This window comes from Berghia stephanieae, chromosome 6 (genome assembly GCF_034508935.2).
Source record: "Berghia stephanieae isolate SIO BIC M18660-M18661 chromosome 6, UCSD_Bste_1.3, whole genome shotgun sequence".
Classification (NCBI taxonomy): domain Eukaryota; kingdom Metazoa; phylum Mollusca; class Gastropoda; order Nudibranchia; family Aeolidiidae; genus Berghia; species Berghia stephanieae.
The window spans coordinates 52,294,329-52,300,986 of NC_088365.1; positions in this window are offsets into that span (position 1 = coordinate 52,294,329).

A 6,658-nucleotide genomic window follows, 5' to 3' on the forward strand; every position below is an offset into this window, starting at 1 on the left:
TAGTAGTAGTGGTAGTGATGATAATGTGGTGGTGGTGGTTGCTGTAGTAGTGATAGTGATGATATGTGGTGGTGGCGGTTGTAGTAGTTGTGGTAGTGATGGTTGTGGAAGTAGTGGCAATTATGATGATGTGGTTGTGGTGGTTGCCGCAGTAATTGTAGTGATGATGATGTGGTGGCGGAGGTTGTAGTAGTTGTGGTCGTGATGGTTGTAGTAGTAGTGATGATGATGTGGTGGTGGCGGTTGTAATAGTAGTACAGGGTTCCTTCAGCAATTTCATTTAGAAATTCAAGTAAGCCTAGTTTTCAAGGGGTTTTCATTGTGATTGTTTTTAATTCAAGGATTAAAACAGCAATAAATTATTCCTTCAACGCTTTTCTCCGCTAGTGGGGACAATTCAACTCCTTAACTACGGTTTCCACAGCAATGTAAGGACTCCATAGTGTAGTAGTGATGGAAGGGATGGTGATGTGGTAGTGGTTATAGTAGTGGTGGTAGGGATGGTGATGTGGTAGTGGTTATAGTAGTGGTGGTAGGGATGGTGATGTGGTAGTGGTTATAGTAGTGGTGGTAGGGATGGTGATGTGGTAGTGGTTAAAGTTAGTGGTGGTAGTGGTTATAGTTAGTGGTGGTAGGGATGATGTGGTAGTGGTTATAGTAGTGGTGGTAGGGATGGTGATGTGGTAGTGGTTATAGTAGTGGTGGTAGGGATGGTGATGTGGTAGTGGTTATAGTTAGTGGTGGTAGTGGTTATAGTTAGTGGTGGTAGGGATGGTGATGTGGTAGTGGTTATAGTAGTGGTGGTAGGGCTGGTGATGTGGTAATGGTTATAGTAGTGGTGGTAGGGATGGTGATGTGGTAGTGGTTATAGTTAGTGATGGAGATGTGGTAGTGGTTATAGTTAGTGATGGAGATGTGGTAGTGGTGGTAGCGATGGTGATGTGGTAGTGGTTATAGTACTGGTTGTAGGGATGGTGATGTGGTAGTGATTATAGTACTGGTGGTAGGGCTGGTGATGTGGTAGTGTTTATATTTAGTGGTGGTAGGGATGGTGATGTGGTAGTGGTTATAGTAGTGGTGGTAGGGATGGTGATGTGGTAGTGGTTATAGTAGTGGTGGTAGGGATGGTGATGTGGGAGCGGTTATAGTTAGTGATGGAGATGTGGTAGTGGTGCTAGCGATGGTGATGTGGTAGTGGTTATAGTTGTGGTGGTAGTGGTTATAGTACTGGTGGTAGGGCTGGTGATGTGGTAGTGGTGATAGTGGTGGTAGTGGTTATAGTACTGGTGGTAGGGACGGTGATGTTGTGGTTGTAGTAGTGGTGGTAGGGATGGTGATGTGGCGGTTGTTGTGGTCGTGATTTGTACAGGGTTCTTACACCAATTCCATCGTGGAAGTCAAGGTGTTTCAATGGTGAATTAAAAAAAATTCTAGGATTAATTTCCTTCGAAAGTTCGTTTCTCCACTAGTAGAGGCAACTCAAGTCCTTAACTAGATAAGAGGTTGGATGCCAAATTGATGTCAATACCCAAACGATGAAATCATAGATAAGAGGTTGGATGCCAAATTGATGTCAATGCCCAAACGATGAAATCATAGATAAGAGGTTGGATGCCAAATTGATGTCAATACCCAAACGATGAAATCATAGATAAGTGGTTGGATGCCAAATTGATGTCAATACCCAAACGATGAAATCATAGATAAGCGGTTGGATGCCAAATTGATGTCAATGCCCAAACGATGAAATCATAGATAAGCGGTTGGATGCCAAATTGATGTCAATATCCAAACGATGAAATCATAGATAAGAGGTTGGATGCCAAATTGATGTCAATATCCAAAGGATGAAATCATAGATAAGTGGTTGGATGCCAAATTGATGTCAATAGCCCGTATGGAGCACATCATATGAGGATGACAATTTAATGAATGAGTTCCACTCTTGATTGAGCCAACATGAAAACGTTTGAATAGGCTTCATCAGTCGTGACATCACTTTCCTCGTAAAGACGCATATTGACTTAGTGACTGGTTCTAAACTATCGGAACAATGGCGGACGCCCTTATGAAATAGGACGAGCATAAAAGTGTATCCAGAGGAGAAAAACATAATAAATCTGATCATGTTTTGACTTTTATACATTCTGATCACATGACATGTGAAAAATTTCTAGCCAACATGAAGAATAAAAAGTACCGATTTTCTTTGTTTAGAAACAAGCTGCTGGTTGCTGGGCGAATGTGACATCAGACTATTGAACTCAACTCTCAATATTTGTAACCGGTCATCTCAAAACAGTATTTGGTCAGGGCGATATGGAGTGTTTGCGAATATGAGTGTTTGTTTTTAAGGGTTTTACAGCGCTTGTAAAACATTAAGGTCATATCAGCGCCAGTAAAAAGGTAGAAAATGAGATAGTAAAAAGTTCTAGAATTACAATTAAAGCACTGAAGAAAAGGTGAGACAAAGGGGAATTTGTCCCAATAAGAAAAAGATGTAGATTCCAACAGTACGTTATCAAAGAAATTAGTTTGAAATCACCTAAAAGTCTCACCCAGACACCAGCACAAGATCCAACTAAGCGGAATACACTCAAATGTTTACAAATCATATGTTAAAAATAAAATAAATAACAATATATAACAGAGATGATTTACAAGGAAAACAATATAATCTCCCAAAACTACAACTATACATTCGACTGTTTCCCGGCGAGGGTCAGGACAAAAGCAAGTTATCTCATTCCAAGACAAAGACAGAAAGCAATTTGGAAAGCAGAAAAAGGGGAATAGAAGACACAGTAAGTACCTCCCTCGCCACAATGGGAGTGACATGGAGTGACTGACAATTAAAAAAGAAGAGACAAAAACAGGAAACTAGGGTTAAGTTTTGGTATTTTATTGAGTCGACCCAGAGCGTGTAGAAACCAAAACATTTTACATTTCTGATTAAAGTGGCTGAAATAGGTCAAAAGATATAAAAGTACACCACACACTATGATACAAATCATTATCATGGATAAAAGCAAAATGTAGCAGTTGTGTTAAAATGGTCCTTCACAGCCATTAGGCCATGGAGTTGGTGTTTATCCCTATTTCTACAGTGTGAGACCGACAATAGCAATTGTTTGCTATTTTTTGGATGGGACGTTATTCTAGGGAAAAGTATTTTCCAACAGATCTAACAGCTGCTCAACCCGCGCACTGTGTGGAAAGAAGGGGTGGGGGGGGGGGGGGGGGGGGGGAGAGACAGGTTTAAAAATATCTCGACTGCACCCGGGATCCATCTGGGTCCGTTTGCGTGTAAACGAGTGTGCTCTATCTATGATGAAACTATCAAGACTGTGCTGTTGTGTTAACTTGTAAATATAAATATCTGATTAGTCATCATCATCATTGCCTTTTTCACCCTGGGTCAGGGTATAGGCCACAGACAAACAGTTTCCATCCTTCTCTATCCCGAGCTAACTTTTCAATCTCATTCCAGGTCTTACCACTTCTCTGTATATCAGTTTCTTTAATTCTTCTCCATATTCATAAATTCTGTCATTCCAGAAACTCTTCGGTCGCCCAAGCTAAAAAAAGAATTTGGTTTGTCTGTCTGCGTTTCTGTAACGGTTTGAGTTTAACGGAAAGGGGTGTTAACCCTTTGCCAACCCCCAACTTGGTGGACCAGGTGACTCAAAGATGGGGGAATCACACACCATTAGTCGCCTTTTACGACACGCTGGCTTGGCGTTGGGCTATTCTTGACTCTCAGTTGAGGGACCCTAATAGATGACATTGCAAAGCTTCTGTGATGATTTTTTTTTTGTGTGTATGGAAAACTAAAAGCTATTAAAATTTTGATTTGTTGCCAAATCGCCAGAGATGGCTTTTATTTTTTGTATTTTTTATTTCTAGCTTTGCCTGGCACTGATTCTTACTCATTTTTTCAGATCTTTTTCTCACACCGGTGCCTAATTCCTACTTTCTCAAATCTTAAGATCAGACTTGTTCAGTTTTAAAAGTTGAACAGAAATTCCAGAAGAGAGCGGTGAGGGCTACGATTGTTGAAAGGTGAAAATGGAAAGGCTTAAAAAAACAACAAAAAACTTAATCAACACAACAATAAACAAAGGAATGTTTCTTTGTTTATTGTTGTCAAAGGAATGTTTCTTTGATTATTGTTGCCAAAGGGATGCTTCTTTGTTTATTGCTGTGCTGACAAAGGGTTTGTCCATTATCTGTAGAGTTGCCATCCAAAGCTTTTCCATTTTCACCTTTTGTAAAGAACTTCCAACTATATTCATCATAGTCTTAGACCCTGTGTATCTAAACCTCAAAGTAAAACACAAATCAATGAACAAAACACTGCATCCTTCAAATTCACACATGGCATTGTATAGAATAGAACACCATTCATCTTTTCATTGGAATTGGATAGAACACCATTCATCTTTTCATTGGAATTGGATAGAACACCATTCATCTTTTCATTGGAATTGGATAGAACACCATTCATCTTTTCACTGGAATTGGATAGAACACCATTCATCTTTTCATTGGAATTGGATAGAACACCATTCATCTTTTCATTGGAATTGGATAGAACACCATTCATCTTTTCATTGGAATTGGATAGAACACCATTCATCTTTTCATTGGAATTGGATAGAACACCATTCATCTTTTCATTGGAATTGGATAGAACACCATTCATCTTTTCATTGGAATTGGATAGAACACCATCTTTTCATTCTATTTTATCAAAGCATTTTTAAAAATTGTCTTTAGTTGCTGTTCGTTCACATCTAGTTCTGGAATGAAAATTTATAATAACAATAATAATTATAATAATAATAATAATAATAATAATTTGAAAGCTAATAATGAGTCAGCACTTCTAATATTTTGGGGGAGAGCGTTCCAAAACAGGGTGCCAAATATTCAAACATTGTTCACCAATATGTAACGATAGTCATTTTCTCAAACAATTTTTCAGCAGTGAGTTTCAAATATGAAATAAAAATTAAAACATGGCAACACTTGATTGTTTCTCTTTGATGAAAGAAACTTGAATGGCACATCAAGGTGCGAGGATATTTTCCACTTTTTCCCTGGTCGTGCTATGCATTTCAGTTCTGTGATTTGCAAAATTCTCCAATGCACGAGGCCGGCCCTCTTCCCATCGACTCATTGACCTGAAAAGTAAACATAACATGTTTATAATTGCAATCAAATTTTTTTAAAAACCATTAAAAACAAAACAAAAAAGCAAACAAACACACACACAAAAAAAAACCCCAATGAAACAAAACAATTGCCTATTGTGTGACTATGAAATAGAATTCCCCCCAGAGCTGCCACCTAGAAAAAGCTTTTGGGGGGGATAAAAATAAAAGGCCGTTCATTTCAGTGAAAATTTTTTTCGCCCTTTTTTAAACTAAAACATGACATTATAATAATCTAATATATATATATATTATATATATATATATATATATATATAATATATATATATATTTTAATATATATATATATATATATATAATAATAATATATATATAAATATTTATAATATATAAAATATATAAAAATATATATATATATAATATACAGTCAAACCTCCTTAGCGACCATCTCAAACAAAATAAACCAGCTTGCTGCCCCCTTGAGTTTTTTCTTAAATAAAAGGGAAAAACCCCCTTAATGGACAAAGACCATCAAAAGTCGTGATTTTTTAAAGGGGAAAAATGCCTCCTATTGCGACCATTTTTAAAGACTTTTTCTGCATTTAAAAATGCCCGGGGAATGTGTCATGACGTCAGCATGCCTGTGTTACATATGTGCACCAAAACCCCGTGGGTATTATTTTTTGTCTAGCTGATTGGTTAATGATTGAGATGAGGGCCCCTTTTTCCCTCTTTCTTTATTAAAGAAATTATAGGACATGCTGAGACTTTAAATTTGGTGGGGTTTTTCCCGACCTCCCATAGTGGGGTGGGAGGTACTTACTGCTTCATTCCCCCTATATCTGTCTTTTTCCCTTTGGGAAAGAGATTACTTGGGTTTTTTCCGGCCCTGACCGGATACCCTTGGTGGGAAGGGGGAAAAGTTTAAAAAGTTTGTTAGTTTTGGGAATGAAATTTTTTTTCCCTTTTAAATAACCTCTTTTATAATGTAATGTATTTTTTTTGTTTAAAATATCATATGATTTGTAAACATTTGAGTATATTTCCCCTTAGTGGGGACCTGTGCTTGTGACTGGAAAAAGACTTTTAGGGGATCTAAAAATAAGTTAAATTTGATAGTTTTCCCCTTGGAATCTACATCTGTTCCCCCATTTGATCCAATTCTCCCTTTTTCATACTTTTTCCTTTAAAGCTTTAATTGTAATTTCCCAGAACAAATTTCTAACCCATTTTTTTCCTTTTTTTTCTGGGGGCTGATATGACCTTAATGTGTTGCAATCGCCGTAAAACCCTTTAAAAAAAAAAAACAAAAGACTTTAAAAAGGACATTTGCCTAATCTTACATTACGGAGATTTTTTGTAGGGTAAACATTTAATTTTAAGTACAAAAGCAGAAAAGTAAATAGAGCCCCCTTTTAAAAACAATAAACTGCCGATGGAAAAACGTGTGACTAAAGAAGAAAAAGGTTAAATGTAGGGGT